The following is a 17812-nucleotide window of genomic DNA, read 5'->3' as shown; positions in this document are numbered from 1 at the left end:
CATACCGATAGTATCCACATCATGATAATAAAAGGACTGTTGTAGATCAACACCAGAGTAAAGAAATATTCAGTCATTCATGTGTTTAAGGAATCACACACAACATATTCAGGTGATCTTTGTTTTCAAGGCTGCAGCAAAAACTAATCAAAAGGTTCCATTCATCTCTATGTAAATGAGTTACAAAATCAAAGAATAATGAAGTACTATATGAGTAATGAGAAAGGCAATTTAGATATTTTAATAACTGTAGCCACCAGAGTCCTTTCTGGTTTTCATCAAGTTAAAGACATACCCAAATATTCAGTAATGAACTTTTCAAGATTCAAATCAGGTTTTGAATCTTGTCTAACAAAGACATCTATTCCATCAAATTACTCTTTGTTTTTGTGAACAACTCAACATTGCTGCTAATATCCACAAAAAGATTTTTAATTTGATACCTAAATCAGGCAAGCAATTAAAGCTGCATTAGGATATACAGAAAGCTAGTGTTACACATTATCAAGTCTGAGATTTGTCTTTAGGTGTTGATGTTGTTAACTGTTGTGAATATCAGAGGGAAGTCACAAGACAAAACTAATTGGAGGAGTGACACTGATAAAAGGCTTGCATCCCTTCCTCGGGTTTGGAATCAACCACTTAAGGACATGTCACTGTCAGGGTCCCATTCAGTGAATGTCCTGACACAAAACTCAAAAACTATTTTTCAGCAAGAGGGCCTTCCTCTTCATTCAGCAGTTTGCTCTTCCAAGTAGGTTAAAATATCTGCTGTCTTTGGCTTGTCAGATAGTCAGCTTTCTTCATCAGTCACATTTTTGCCTTTTTTCATCCAAGGCAGGTAGTGAACAATAACCTCTTATGACTGTCTGTCATCTTAGTTTCGTATGGAAGAATTGGTGAGACCAGTTGGAATATAAATACACCAAAATGATGAACTACGCAGCTTAAAGTTGGAGAATAAACTATGCATTCGCAATGGGATTGGTAGTACTAACAGATAAAACATAGCTTTAGGCTGGAAATCAGGCGGTGCAGCGAAACACCACAGGGTGTTGCGGCAGTGTAGGAGTGTCACTCCATGGCCCATGTGTGTGACGTATTGTGGACCTTCTTCACCCGTCAATCAGTTTGCCGAAAGTCAAAGCTGATATGATGTCATGCTACTAGCATGCTTGTTGACAATGGCAGGATAAAAATAATTGAAAACAACCACGATGCGTAGCGTGTCATTGAGGTGTGTTTTAAACTGGGGCACGAGACCAAACCAAGTGATCACAAGTGAAACATGACTCTTCACAAAGAAATGTCTCTGTAGCATTAAGGAAATGCTAAATTAAGTGCCCCACAGTGACCCATTCTATTCTGTCTCTGACCTGCTGTCACGCCTCTGCCACAGCAGGTTAAGCATGCCGGTCCTGCATCCACGGATGTGTTTTAAACTGGTGCACAATGCCAAACTGAGTGAATACACATGACACATGTTGTTACACTCCACTGTACTCAGTCATGCTGCTAGTCTGATCACTAGCTTATGTGATTGGCCACCATAATGTGACGCTGGGCTACGTTTCTCCAAAAGTTGCCACAGCTGGCTGCATCTTTTGGAACCCCCTGCGGTCAGCACTGCTGCAGCCAAAATGGACTAACCTCATTAAAATCAATGGGAAGACCTCTTTTTTCGCTGTGCCGCCTAATTTGCTCTGAATCCAGCCTTAATCCTTGCTTGGTATGAGGGCACATTTGTCTGCATGCTGCAAACAAAGTTAGTAGTGCTAAGATTGGACATTAAGTCAATGGAACATTTTTAGAGGCCCTGCTCTAGAAGGAGAAATGTTCTCATTGGTTATATTACACTTAGTGGGTGGAGCTAAAGGACAACAGTTTTTCATTTCTAATTCAGATTCATCTGAAGCAGCCTAAAACCTTTAACTTTTATGGATCAATGAGCTTTACATATGTTACAACAAAGCAGTCATTCAAACTCACTTAATATAGCTGGAAAACATTATAATTTCAGAGGTTATATGGTGTCCACGCAGTGAGGTTGATCCAGTAGTTTGCACATCTTTCTCTTTCACAGTTAGTGATACAAATTGTCCCACAGCCATGTAGCAGTGGCTGCATGTGGAAGTGGGTCAGGACAGTAATTCCTTATGAGAGGAGAGAGCAGCGGAACTGCCAAACATGTCACTCTCTGTTACACAGCAAAGAAAAGACTGAGGATGGAGAGGAGAGGGGAGGGGAGAGGATGGAAGGAGGCACAGAGTGACACAGAGAGACTCAGACACAGAGAAGGAGAAAGAATCCAAGAAACAGGAGGAAAAGGGAGAGGAAACTGAGGAACTGGGATGAAGCAGAAGGGTGGAGATTTAGAGGCAAGAGAAGAAGGGGGAGGAGAGAGAGAAGATCAGAGTGAGACAGAATAACAGAGAGAGACTGAGATTGAATACGAAGAAACAGAGTGAAAGACTGATAGGTCGAAAGAGCTAGAATTAAATGAGGTGGAGGAGAGCGCGCGGCGAGAGGAAGCTCTGCGGCACGACGTTTGGATTAATCGGGACATGTGCCGTGGAAAAGAGGCAGCAGATAGACAGCTGTGCTGACTGGACAGATTCTTTTGTCAGAGGAAAAGGAAGATGAAAGATCCTTTTCAAAACTGGCCAACACACACACACACACACACACACACAGTGGACAAGCCATCTGGAAGAGTGTCATTAGCCAGCCTTCACAAAGATAGGGAGGGAGACAGAGAGCAGATAGAAAGAGACTAGAGGTGAGAAGGGAGAAGCAGCACTGTGTGTCGGTGTGTGTGTGTGTGTGTGTGTGTGTGTGTGTGTGTGTGTGTGTGTGTGTGTGTGTGTGCGAGCGTGTGTAACAGGGGTGAAAAGCCAGCTAATATGGCAAATACATATGAGATCAGTTAAAGAATCAAATTAAGTTGATTTTTTAAACAGCCAACATCAACCAAAAATAAATAATTAAATACATTTTTGAAAAATCATTAAAGAATGAGTCCGGTGATATTCAATACCTTCTTGCATGATGTCTGATAGAAGTGTCATTCGTCATTTTTAGTCGACGCTGATGCATAGCCATGTTAACATACTGGTTTTGCCGGGGTTTTCTACAATCTGCAAAGCTGGGCGATATTGAGAAGACAGATAGCCTTGATAACAGCGCCTATCTCACCTACAGCAGTCACCACTGTGTTGCTACTCCTTGGTTCTAGCACACAGCTTGACAATGCATCTTTAGTCCAGCCTGTGGCGCTGATTGGCTTATCATTTGTATATTGCGATGCTCACTGGAAGGATAACTTTTTCAACCGAGAAACTGCTATTCCATGCCATGGATGAACTCAGGTGGGTGGATTCAAAGGTCTGGACCCAGGCAAATATCAGTCCTGTTGTCAACAGATCCAACCAAAAGATAAAACCAAGAGTGAATTATACCCACTCAAAAGTATTGTCTTTGGATCCGAAGGCCAATGGGCTATAGCATATTGCTCTTTACTACTGTATAAGAGCTCCATAGGCTCTTGTCACAGCAGACATTTTGACTTATAACAGTAAGAAAAGCACAGGGATTGCTATTATGATTACAACAGCTCAGTTCAAGTGTCACAGTAAGTCATAACAATATGACAGTGAGTCAGCCTGAACAATACTTTCAGGACCCTGAAACTTTTCCTATTGTGCTGTGTAAAAAATGTCCACTGTGCTAGTTGTCAAGACTAAGACTTTAGCTAGTTTGCTGTGAGTTGGTAAACTTGTTCCATATGGCCTTTGGTTTGGTTTCCTTTCTCACAGGAAAAAGTTAATGCAAATCAAAACGCATCACTGCCACAAGCCACAAGAACATCCAGCAGGCAACGTTCTTTGTTGCTAGTCCAGGTCACATCTTGAATCATTCTACAGTAGCTGCTAACAACTGTTGAAACATTTGGCTACGGGAGCCATTTTGCTAAATCTTGCAGGGTATACCTTGTGGTTGGGTAAGATCAAGTTTGGCTCCACCAAAAGTAATTTGTTTTGGTCAGCCCCCAAGTAACATTGTTGTGTTCAAATCTGTCTGAATGTATTGTACCATGGGTGGAAACATACCATCATTTGGTCCAATCTGTCTGGATGAAACAATGACGGTTGAAAATGCCATGAGTCTACAGCCATGCTTTCAAATCTTTGGTCTGTACTTGCAACGACAACCAATGATGAAGGTTCTCAGTCATGCAGGTCATGGTAATTCTAGGTGCTATATCGTAGGCGACTGGACTTGTTTCAGTCTCTGGAAGGTGAAACATCTTCAAGAAACTGAAACAAGTTCAGTTTCCTACGATATAGCACAGGTTTTATCATCTGGGAACAATTAATTAGTATATTTGAAAGGGTATCATGCAACGTGCTGAGGAAGGAAAACGTAGAGTAACACCAGCCTTATCCTTTAAATCCCAATGACTGACAGCATTCTGGCACTACTTAGTATGATATATACGATAACATTTGATCATTACGATTGTCAACCTGACCAGATGCAAAAAACATGGCAAAAATGTGTGTTGCTGGTTTAATCCCTCACTAAATCAATAGATGGCATCAAAAGAAAGTAATAAATACAGTTTTAAAAGAGAGAAGCAGAAGGAGAAAAGTGATAGAGAAAGGAAGACAATTAAAAGAGAAGCAGAGAGAGAGAGAGAGCAGGGGAGAAGGGCTGATGATGACTGGCTGATAAATGCCTCTGTCTCTCTCCACACAGTCATCTGAAGCTGTTTACAGCCACTCTACCCACAGCAGATGGCTATTCATTTTGTTTGGCGAACTTCCAATCGAAAGCGTTTGTTAACAATGGCCCGATGCCATCAGATCAAAGCTAATAGTGATCAGATGGCGTTTTTATGGAGGAGCCCGTCATTTGCAGTGTCTCCCAAAAGCTCAACTGTCAATAAACTGCTGCTGTAAGAGGGATGGATGCACCAAGTGCTTATTGATGAAACGACTGGAGTTTACACAGTCGATAGACTGCAAATGGCGACTGTGAGTAATTGCCTGCTGGTGCATTGGGGCGCGCTCCTCAACATCAAAGGGGACAGTCCCCTACAAGTTAGGGCTCAGGTTTATGACAAGCAAGGCGGTATCGTTGAACATGATGACGCTCTAATGGTGTCAGAAATTAGCTGATTAGGAATCTGCAGTATCATGAATATGGATTCTGGAAGCACTCCAAAGATTATAATTGCACAGTGATGGCAGGAGTGACTATGAGAGCACCCGAGAGGGACATTCTGGGGATAACATCTTTTAAGTAACAGGCTTTAAATGAGTTCTGAGGTCAAAGAGTAAAACGCCAGCACTGAATTTATTAGGTTTTAACTCAACAGAATGTTAAGACAGTAAAAAGCATTGCTTTTACTCTGCAAGCAGGCTCTGGTGACAAATCCATCGAGGAGAAAAATGACTTGATGGGTGCACTTTGTTTGTGCGGCTGTGTCACCCTCCCACTGCAGCAGATATCAGATGACATAGGAAGACCTGTGCGGTGTAACAAAGTGGAGCTAGAGGACACCGCCATTAAGGAAAATTGCTGCTGTGTCTTGTATTGCAGCAGACAAAGATAGCAAACATCAACTTCCGTCAATTTAACACTGATTTTTATTTTTCAAGAACGCAGAAGACCAAAGATCATGTCTGGTCTGGAGGACGCTGTGGCAAGGTCATCACTGGTTGTGAGAAAGGTCATCAGTGGTGCTGAGAGAGACGTATCATGTCAGGAGTGGTCAGCACTTAAGGGCTCAAATTTCTCTTTGCAGTACTCAGCTGAATTCTCTTCACAACAAACACAGAGAACACACAGAGAAGTGATACACGAGATACAGACAGAAAAAAATGAGTCATTAATATGTTGTCACATGATTCTTTGCAGAGTAGGTAACCCCTAGATTCCACCGGGGCCGATACGGTCGCCGGAGCTGATCACTGCTGTTTTAGTCAATGCTCATGTTTCCACCATCTGCGTCATGGCACGTCTCAGCAGCGTCCCCAAAGCGGCTCTCCACAGAGTATTCTCCGCGGAGTCTATTTTTTATGCAGACGGACCACAGTCGCGTCAAGCTGAACAGAGCAAATTGTGCTGTTCACACACAGGAACAGCATGGTGCACTATAGTCAATTTTCAAAATAAAACACCCTGTACCTTTTCGGGATCATGTTTCAGTTCACTACATCGACATTACGTCATAGAGGGATTTAAGTACGTAGCCTACTCGCCAACGGTGGAAGCACAAAAATCAAGAAGATTGCGACGAAATATGCGAAACCTCAGGGGGTCAACAGTATCACCCTACAGCAAGCTTAGCTTCTGTAACGCTCTCAGTGGGATATGCAGTCGTGTGGAGGACGGAGGAAAATAGTGCCGTAGACGTAACGTCATAGACACGCACCCGATGGAAACCAGGGGTAAGGAGAAGGGAGGAGTTAAGGTTAATGCCATTTAATCTGAAGCAGCTATAATGATGTTGACTTCTCGGCGTGTTTTTCCGTCGTAGCAAGCAGTTTTTTATGTGAAAATGCCTTATAAACCCTCTGTTTCCTCCCTACCCGAGAACAAACAGCAGACGGGAGACAGGGCAATTAGCATTAACTTATATTAGACTTTTATTTGCCACGTGGCCTGAACTTCTGAATGCTAACATTACATCATATCAGCTGCATGTGGAAATAGCAACTGTTTGCTAACAAATTACCTATGGCAAATAGAGTCCCACAGATACTAGATTTTTGGGGCCGATTCCAATACTCTTATTAGGAAGTAATATAATTCTAATATGGACATGTCAGTCGATATACAAATTTTTTGCAATGATCCCTAAAATGTAGTTATCAAACACTTAAGACAAAGGCAGGATATTTTACAGTTAAACAATAAACTTGTTGTCTAAAATAACACCAGTACACTGACACAAAAAACTAAGAATTTAATAATTATAAATTGCTCCAAGCATAATTTTCTGTATTCTCTAAAATAATAAAGTGTTTATATTGGCACATTTTGGACTGCATAGGCTAATATCAGCCAACCAATGTATCAGTCAGGCTCTAATATCAACTTACTTGAATGTGCAGCTTGTGTCTGCTGCCCCCAAGTGGCCAAAGTTTAAGTGTGCATTTACAGTTTTCATTTGGACCAAGACCACCACATTGATAGTTGTCTGCCAAATTTTAAAGCTGATAAGGTGACCGATGAAAATGGCTCATCAAAACGACTAGTTTGAATTTTAGACTAGAAAGTTTAGACTAGAAGAATGAAATGAAATGATGAAAATGTATGAACCTGACTGAGCAGAGATTTTCACAGAGCAGGTTATGTTTTAAAGTTTTATTCAGGTTTTTTTCAGTCAAGTTCGCAGACTTCCTTCCCCACACGTATCAGCTGATGTTTCCCTGGCGACCGAATGAAACGCAGCGCTGCTTTGAGTAATATTATATCTTACTCTCGCATATTATATCTTAAGTCACTGGCAACTTGTTGGCAGATCAAGCTGACAGCAGTAATCTTTTACAATATATTATTGCCTCATGCACTTCCAGCTAATGTGTTTTCAAGCAGACAGACCACTCTCTGGGTTTGTCACCTCATTGTATTACACAGTCTATTGATCTGTTACGAATAACAGAAGTATTAACTTGGGTTTTTTATTTTAGACAGTCTGGAACAGGTTTCATTACAGTACTTTGATGCCACTCTCCTCATTGTGCATAATAACTGTTAGTTGTTACAGCATGGACAGTATGGATACATTTCTAATACAGGTGACACTAGTATGTCTTACAACTGCAGCAAAGACTGAAACCACCATTTGGTTTCAGAGCCTGCTGTTAAAACAGAGTCTGTGATGAGATGCTTAGGGTGCTAACAACAGGCCTTCTGAGCTGGTTTCTATCAGACAGATGTTGATGGTAATGATGCTCAGGCAAGTGAGCCCAGCTCTGGCACCTATTCCCCATGCATCGGCTCAGGTGGCCGAGCCAAATCAACCATTGTCTATTTAAAGGAAGACTTTGATTGCTCCCTGCAGGCTAATGGCCCGTCACACGTTAGACCCCCGTGCCCTGTCTCCTCTCCGATTTACTATGGGAACACTGAGCCTGCAGGGGCACCACTAGACCATAATGAACACACATCATCACCATAGTAATGGGAGCACTGTGTTCTGCATGGCTCTCTAGCATCACCTACTGACAGACCGTGTGCAATACTTCTCATGGGGTTTTTTGTGCATTATTCAGAGGTTCCAAGATGAACTCCAGGCTTATTCTGCTCAGAGGATATTTTGACACATACGCCACTTTTACTGTAATCATTGTCTTGAGAATTAACAGATGTCTTACAGACCTTCATGTAGTTACAGGGATGAATAAAGGAAATCTGGGCACTGTGACAAAGTATTGCATCAGGCCCCTCTGCCCTCTGGAAATGTCTGGGCCCCTTGGTATATATATATATATATATATATATATATGTTTCTGTCTCTGTCGTGCTGCTAGCTCTGTGCATCCCTCCCTCTCCCTTGTTTCTCCTTCTCTTTTTACACTCAAGCTTCTCTCCACCTGCCACCTGGGCCCGCTGATCTGGATCGCCGTCCCCTTAGGTCCCCCCTCATGGATCATTGCTCACTAAATGTTACAGATTGAAAAGCTCCCTGAGGCAATGTCAATTCAAATGGTCAAGATATTTTTAACCATTCACACTGTGAGCAAGTTAACAAATGGACATGTATATTTGCTGACGAATATCAGCTGGGATATTGGCTGCAGCCCACAACCATCTACAGGTTGTTTGTCTGCCTTTATTAATAGAAGCTTTCGCAAACAACTAAAAGGCAGTCTGAGACTACTCTTGTCCAGCCTCCTGCTCAGTCACGGTCTCTTTCTCTTCTTAGTTTCCTCCGACACTATCCTCTTCTGTCTTTTCACTTGTCTTTTCTCATGTCTGTAAAGGCGGCTGAGCTTGGTTCCACTTTTGGTAGCCATACAAAGCTGACTTGGCCAACTGAGAAACATCTTTAACGAGATGTCAGGATATTATCCAGCTATTTTTGTGGCAACAAAACAGATTTTTTTTTTTTTTTTTTTTTGATGAGCAGTCAGGACATTTTCAGCCATGTTTGTTCGAGCATTGGAACATTTTTAGCCATTAAAACACTTCTCCTAACCCTAAACCTGACCGTTCTACAAGCACAGCGTTGTCACAAATAAGATTGAAAATGTATCAAAAGTTTCTAGAAATGTACAGCAGCAACATTTATTCTGGTGACTGGGTTGGAGGGACTAAGTGAACAAACTTAGGCTGACAAATAGCTGAGGAAACCCAGTCCAGATTGTTTAAACCCAGATTCAGCTCTGAGGTTTGAGGAGGTTGAGGTTGAGGACACTGAGGACATGGCCCCAGTGTCCTCAGTGGCAGATACAGCTCTATACACAAGAAGTGTCTGTCATGGGGGTACTTACCCTGTTATTTCAATCAAGTGTCTAAATTTAGAAAATGTGCTGCAGAAACTGGCTGAACTAGCCTTGCATGTTTGTATGGCTCTAATTTGTTAAGTTTCAGCAAACTCACATCTCCAGCACTTAATATTCACGGCCGGTTCCGTCCTTCAAACCACAGTACAGCAACTGCAGGGACACAAATTGTTACGATTAATCAGCCTTGCAGCGCTGTGGTGTGGTGTTCTCCCAGCACAGGAACTGGATGCAAAACATTGCTGATTAAGTAAGATGCAACTTAACTTCTAGCTGCAGCTAGTCTTTGACCTCTGTAAAAAGGAAGCGAAGGAAAGAGTTTATTTCCCAACAGGTATCGGTTAAGAATCACATAATTCTCACTACCTGACCCGCATCGTATGAAGAGGTTAGAGTTGCCATGCGCCTGCCTCTTGCTTACCCAGCTGTTAGCTTGGATTCCTGCATCAAAAACATGAAAATCAGGTCACGCCAAAGGCGCTTCTGCATCTTATGTAACAAAATGTGTCCATCAAACACCTCATTATAGTATGAATCACTGCTGTGAAATTATTCAGCGCAGTTCACTGTGCTGACGCCTCAGATATCGAGCCTTCAAAAGGCACAAGTGACGAGCAGGCTGATTATGCCATCTGCTGTGTGTGCAAGTGGAAGTGAGTGAGGTGAGCCTCTGTGTATTCTGGTGTGTGTGTGTATTTGTACACAGTGTACTGTACCTGCATGTGTGATTAAAAGCAGGGAAAGCCTTTTTGCATCCTGTCTAAGCTGTTTGCCTGCACCACCTGTCACTGTGTCGTCTCTGGCAGCCGTACACACAAGTCCATGAGCTGAACGCTAAGGCGGCCTCCTTCTGCCTGCTGACTCATCTCGCTGTCAAACAAATGTAAAAGATCATCTTTTTGCATTTTGTAATCATATGCTGGGAGTTTTGTGCCGTATCGCCTCTCTGACCCGCCAACAGCAGGGTGGCATTGCTGACTGGTCTGGAGTTGAATGAGGCTCATCTATTTAGGCTAACAATGACCAAACTTTTACCCTTGGGAGGCCCAGAACTGAAATTTAAACACGTCCCTTGTAATGACCACTAGAGGTCTCTCAATCGAAAAAAAAGTGTGTGTGGGATCATGGGAGTTGCTTCATAGTTAAAACCACCATTGACCCTTCTCATGGCAGACGTTTTATCTTGTGTAGCAGACCCGCCTCAGCACTGTTGCATCTCACAGGAAGGTTATCTGGGTACACTCAAACAAACATGATTTCTTCCCCCACTTTGCAGCCACAAACCTATCAGTATGATGCAATCCAGAAGAGAGAGTTTTCTCACTTCACAGGAAGAACAGCTTTTAAAGGATAACTACCGTTTTTTACAACCTGGACCTTATTTCTAGCAAAATATATGATCATTTACTCACCCAGATAACTTTGGTGTCATTTGAAGTTGTTCGGACGAAATTAGATCCAGTGGAGCGCCGATATATCCATATAATGCGAGTGACGGGGCATCAACACACAGCCTCTATGAGCATTATCTGCCACGAAACTAGTTCATTTCACCAATATTTTGTCATGTTACGCTAGTTCTATTCCCCTCTGAGTCCGGGCTTGTCTGTTGTCAACATCCGGGGTCTGTAGGTTGACCTACTACCTCTGACCTGGAGGATGTCGTCTCTGAGCTGCGCGCGCACCCGCGACAGCCCGGCTTATTTACCTGTAGCTGCTACTGCTAGTTTGACCCCGGATGTTGATAACGGACGAGCCCGGACTCAGAGGGGAATAGCGCTAGCGTATCATGACAAAATATTAGTGAAATGAACTAGTTTCGTGGCAGATGCTCATAGAGGCTGTGTGTCGCATCCCCGTCACTCGCATTATATGGATATATCGGCGCTACGCTGGATCTAATTTCGTCCAAACGACTCCAAATGACACCAAAGTTATCTGGGTGAGTACATGACCATATATTTTGCTAGAAATAAGGTCCAGGTTGTAAAAAACGGTAGTTATCCTTTAACATTTCAGACACATATTACGATAGGGGCTTGGTGGGACACCAGGACCAAAACAACGATTGACATCTCCACTGGATGGAGATGAGGTCTGTTCTCCAGTTGAGCGAATCAGACCTCACCTTGAATCGGTATTTACTGTTTGTCTAACTGCTATAAACATCAAACTGAGTGTAATTAATGCTTCAGCATGAATCTGTCTGCCACAGTCCTGACACAGAACACATGAAACTTTGAAGACCCCCCTTTTTTTCTTTACAGGGGAGCCTGGTCAGACTGGTAACAAACAACCAAGATCATAAATCTGCCTGCAGTCCAGACTGATCTGAATGTTACGCTTCTACCTTTGCAGCAACCTTTAAAATCAGTATGAAGTGACTGTTTTATTCATTCGTCATTATGCTCATCACATTCAGTTAAAAGTGTTGTTCAAGGTGAAGAACACCCAGTGTTTTCCTGCCGTTGTACATATGTATGCTGAGTACACAGGATGCATCTTATTACAATTAATGAAGGAAATGTTGGAGAATCCTAATTTTGTTAAGTCATATAGTCAGGAACTATTCACTCTTTGTTTAAACAGTTATTTGCATGACGTTAACGTTCTTCGCGCTAATTTAAGTAAAAGAGGAATTCACTCTATAAATGTTTTGTTTCCTTGTTTCTTCCTCTCTTGTTTACATACTCCTAGATCACATATTACGTCTTCTTGATAATTCATAATGTGTCATGGTAGATGACATATATGTATTGATATGATACTGATTGGTTGATCAACTGGAGAACACACCCCGTATCCTCCAAACACAAAACCTTTTTTCGTTACTCGTGTACCTTTTTTGCTCCTTTTTGTTTTGCGTGCCAATTTCTACTTTTCTTAATTTGATAAAGTTTCAACATCAACTGAGTTTTTCTTAACATTGTTTTATACAACCTTGCGTTTTTTCCCGAATAAAGCCAATAAAACCAAAGTAATACTTTGCCATCAACCAGCTGAGACCCAAACACACATCCCAAAACAAACTAAATAAACTAATAATGTGAATAAACAAACTGACCTTAAAAGGACAACACAATTTCATACTGCTTTACTTTGTTTGTATTTGGCAGACCCTGCCACCTTTCTAGCTTCAAAATAAATATTCCTAAATTTGTATTATTACCTCATTAATATTGTAAATATACTAGTAACACCTTTGCTTTCTAACAACATTTTAGTTGCTTTTTTCTCGCTGCAGAGAGATCAGTTAATCAGTCGTGTTCAATAAACACACCAGTGATATATTATTCTGTACACAGTTGTAGTCTATTCGTAATCTGCTTAAGGGCCGGAGTTTCTCTCTGCTGTGGGAAAACACATCATCTTCTCAATGATTTGACGGTAATGTGTGGAAGGTTTGTGTTTTGATAAAGCAAGATGCTTCTGAGAGCCAAGAACAAACTGAAGGAAAGAACATGGAGAGAATTGGGCTGAGTTGGGAATGGAGTGTGTATGTCAGTGTGTACGAGTACAGAAAAATAAATCACCAAGCTATTTTATGCTTCACACACTCCTGACTTCAAAGGGACTCTAAAATCAATTAGCCTTGTCAGAACCACACTCTTCTCCCCCCCCCACCCTTAATGTATTCACAGACCTTAACCTGAATATTTTGATAAAGCATAAACAGTCAGACGCAAACTCAGCAGCAACAGTGGTAGCACAGCTTTTCTTTGATGTTTGATTAAAGTGACTATTGTGTTGCATAATGAGACCCGCGCCGACCTTTGTGGAATAATTAAGCGTTCTTAATTCACAAACAAAGTTATCTCAGGCTCTGTGCAGCAAAAAGTAGCTCTCCTTCTTTATGTGTGTGTGTGTGTGTGTGTGTGTGTGTGTGTGTGTGTACTGTATGCATGCAATGGTCGATGCGCATTGCCGTGGAAACAAATTGATAGTTTACCCTGTCTTTGGAGGGTAATATGATATGATTCCACTCTAATTGCATTGCTGCTTCTAACTGTCTCATTTATTTCATATGTTCAGAGCAGGTGTTATGAATTTCCACTGTACTGTGTGTAAAATAAAAACGACTGCTCAATATTCATCCAGCCTTAAGCATCGCTTGTTTTTGTAAGCTGTGCTAGTCAACAGTTTAACCCAATGGGACGAATTGCTATTGGTAAAGTGGCCGGTGAAGCTCAGAAAATGATAAACCCACAGAAAATTATCACCCAACTCAGCAGTTCCTCTCAGCTCTGCACAGTCTTTTGGCCTATTTTAGCTCATTGTTTCTTAATCTCATGTACAGCCAAAGAAAGCTCATGGTCCTATAAACCAAACTACTACATAAATACTGTGATTCCCTTCAAAATGACCCATACAAGCGTTTCCGCTTCGCTCCGCTTTCATAGAGAAAATAGTGACAAAGGTTCTGAGACATTTGTTTGACTTTTGTGTTGAGGTAGTTGTTGATTTTTGGAGGAACTAACATGAATGAACTGGAGCATTTATACCAAAGTCAATATTCATTTATTGTTGGAAACCTATCTTGTCTCTGAAAAAAATATGTAAATGTAGTGCCAACTTCTTTTCCCAAGTATGTGGTGTTGGTGGCTAAAGTAATTGCTCTCTGGTTTGTACCAGAGGTTAAAGCGAGGTTGTCCTGGACTGGAGTGAGGGACACTGCCCCAGAAAGTGGACCTGTTATCACATGGTTAAAGTATCAGTTTTAGGTTTTTTGTGTACATTTTGTTTTAGATTATTGATCATGGTTTTATAGTGTTTAGTAACTTTTTTTTATTATTTGCTCTGTTTTTAATCACATACTTTTAGGCTGGTTCCTATTGGTGTTCTGCCTTGTGATTGTGACTAATTTACCTAAATTACCTGCACCTGCCGAGCTCTCTCCTTCACAATAGACATTGAAACCCACCAATTAGAGACAAGAAAGTTGCTGCAGAGAGCCAATCAGCGGCTGAGTGGATGGATTAAAGCCAGAAATAGCTGAACATACAAGACACTGACTGTTGGTGGGTGTTTTGCAGGACCCAAGAGCGAACAACAAACTCGGGAGACGAGTGGCAGAGGTGTGTAGGCTGGTGGGGCTTGTGAGGCTGGAGCTCAAGGAGGATGTCCACACTGAAGAAGACGAGGAGAGACAGGGTTCGGTCTGTCGGAGAGCAAAACATAAGCATACTAATTCTCTAGAAGCTTGAAGGTCTGATCCACGACAGAGGCGAGACGAAACAATCTGGCAACGAATGTAGAGTAGCCCAGAGCATTTTTAACTGGAGTTGATGAGATTCGCTGCAGGTGTGTGAGACAGAAAACTCCAGCCCTCCAGGAGAGACACGCCCAGCCCCCACTGCACCTCTGAAACACACAGACAAGAGGAAAAACACACCAAGCACAGAAAGTCCACCCAAAAACTCCAAATCATGACACACTGGGTACTTCTAATTTTCATTTTCATATGCTACATCAGTTAAATAATCTAAAAAATAGTTTCCAGTGTTCAAAATACACAATCATATTATGGGTTATTAAAAGATGATTTTACAATCAGAATATCACTGAATACAGAGGTAAATAACAAATAAATAACAAACGCATACTGCAAATTGAAATTTAAAGACTCTAATCACCACCAAAGCCCCATCCCCCTACTATTTATTATATGGAAAATAATGAATTTTTTGTGGTTTTTTGTAATAAATAATCATTCAAATAATTAAACTGGCAATTAAAGGGTTAAAATCCTGAAAATGATTGAATGTTTGGTAGTTTTGAGCAAGTTTGAAGTTGTTTAAGAGATTTATGAAAAAAAAGCAGAAAAAAAAATATTGATGTATGATGATTTAATAGCAGTTTTTTGTGTGTACATTTTTGCCACAAAGGTGTACAGAGGGTGCAAAATGCATCAATAGAGTATAAAAGACATGTAAGAGTAAAAAACATTTACTAAAAAGAAAAGTTCTTGCAAAAGTGTATGCCAGAAGCTGTAACACAGCCAAAATAATCACCAAATGTACAAAAATGCCCGAGGAGGGCACACGGGTTAAAGGGAGATTGTGATTAGCAAATCATTGCCAGCTTTGCCCCTCACTCACCTGGCACTGCTCTCCTGAGCCCTCTCCACCTCTCCCTCTCTCTCCCGCAGCCGCACCTCAACCACATCCACCTCCACATGCCTCTCATTACCACAATGTCCATCAGTGCAGATGTCCCGCTGGTCGAGTCAGCATTGGGCAAAGTTCAGGAGGGCAGCCCAATCTCGCACCAGCAGCCAGTACCAGTCAGCTGCATTGTCCTTCTACACACCAGTGCTCCTCCACCCTCACCTCTGCCTTTGGATGGCTACAAACTGGAGCACTCCCTACAGACCACCTTGGATATGACAAGAAAAATCGAAGAAGCCACGAGGGAGCAGAGTATGTCCGCGGAGTGGCACCATGTCAGAAGAATGAGAATAACATCATCTCACTTCAGAGAGGTATGTCAAATCCGTGGTCAGACTTAAGCGGAACATCTTGCTCAAAGAATGCTTAGAGGTGTGGCACAAACAGCATTGATAAAACGAGGTCTGGCATTGAGCCAGCTGCCATTCAGGAGTACTGCAAAGCTAAGAACACCAACTATTGGCCATGTGGCTTCGTCATACACTCTGATGCCCCCTGGTTAGGGTCTTCACCCCTTCACCCGGTACCCTGCTACTGAGAGTTCAGTAAAGTTACTAAACTGTTCTTCTGGCTCCTCTATTTTACTCACCTACAACACACAACTCTTGCTGACACCTGGACTGGTTGCTGCAATTATCAGGGAGAAGAGAGATTATTTCTTTTTCTATTTTTTTTTCTATTCAAACATTGTTAATATTGCAGATAATTTACTTAAAGGTTACTCACAGGTTACAGAAAGCAAACAGTACCATTAACATAGAATAATACAAAACATGAAAATTACAAAGAGAAGAGTCCAGTCAGTGCCAGTGCAGGCTTTTTTGAGGTGAGTACAGACTTATCACTGTTGAGTTGCCCATGTCCTTGACAAGGGGTCCATTCTGATAGTTTACCAAGAAGCAAGCCGCACTGAACAACTGATCAATAATTCTACACACAGATAGAGGAATAACTTTATCAACTTTCAACTTTATCAACTCATAGAGCCTGCATACAGTGGAGAAACAAAGGTGATGGGACCATGGGGGGGCGATGCCAATCGTGGCCTTAAAAGTGGTGTGCCACTTGTCATTGGAGAACACCTCACTTTGCAGAACAAGAGACGAGGGTGTTTGACATAAGATTTCAGGACAATCCAGCACCACTTATGTATCTGCGTATGGGGAAAATCCGCTCTCTAATTTGAGATGGAACTAAATTTGTATCCACTAAACTGAACACGTGATCAGACAATTCTTCTGCAGTCCACCATGCTTTATTCACCAAACATTCTCAGTGAAGTTGTAAAGTTTTCCCAGGAACTCTGTAGAAGCTATATTTGGAACTTTGGATTATTTCTCCTTGGGAAAAGGATTGATCTGTCACTATGTGCACACTGACTACACTAGAACAGTGCTATGTCACAGACATTAAGAACATCTGCAGCGATATTGTGGGACAATTGAATCTTGAATCTGAACAAAACCAGACCAAAGAAAAACAACAAGGCATGAAAGAACATGAAAGAGGAATTTAATTTTTACTGAACAATATTGTGCTCTTGACAGTTGCTGTCAGTATGTTTACCATATGAGGCTCCAACAAAATCAGCCATTGGTAGCCGTTTGAAATGGTACTGTATGTGCATCGAACAGGTATTATTTTGTTGAACGCTGACATGAACTTCTTTCTGAATAACAACTGCATAAAACATGCACATGATAATGTGAAAATGGTACATGCCTGAAAAAAGGGATGTTCACCTGTGAGAGCAGACCTTTCTGACTCATCAAAATGATTAAATTTAAACTGTCGTCTGGACATAAGCATAATGTAAAACTCAGTGTGTTGAGAAATATTACAGCAAAATCATTTACAATAAGAAAATAACAAAGCCCAAACCAAAAAAACTGTTTGTTTCAGTTTTAAGTGTAATGAAGCAATCTCAGATAATGCATCTGATTTCATCTCCTCTCATTGTAGTACAATTGTTTCTTAGTTGTAATACATGAGTGAACAAATAAAGTGTTTTAAATGTAAATAAATATAATTTGTAGAAACAGTTTGTTTCAGACAAAAATGCTATAACAATGTCAGTAGAAGAGGAACATGTGTAAGATCCCTTACATTCACTACACAATATCCATT

Source organism: Pagrus pagrus (assembly GCF_965226575.1).
Source record: "Pagrus pagrus genome assembly, chromosome: 16".
In the NCBI taxonomy this organism is placed as follows: domain Eukaryota; kingdom Metazoa; phylum Chordata; class Actinopteri; order Spariformes; family Sparidae; genus Pagrus; species Pagrus pagrus.
This window is presented reverse-complemented; position numbering follows the sequence as displayed.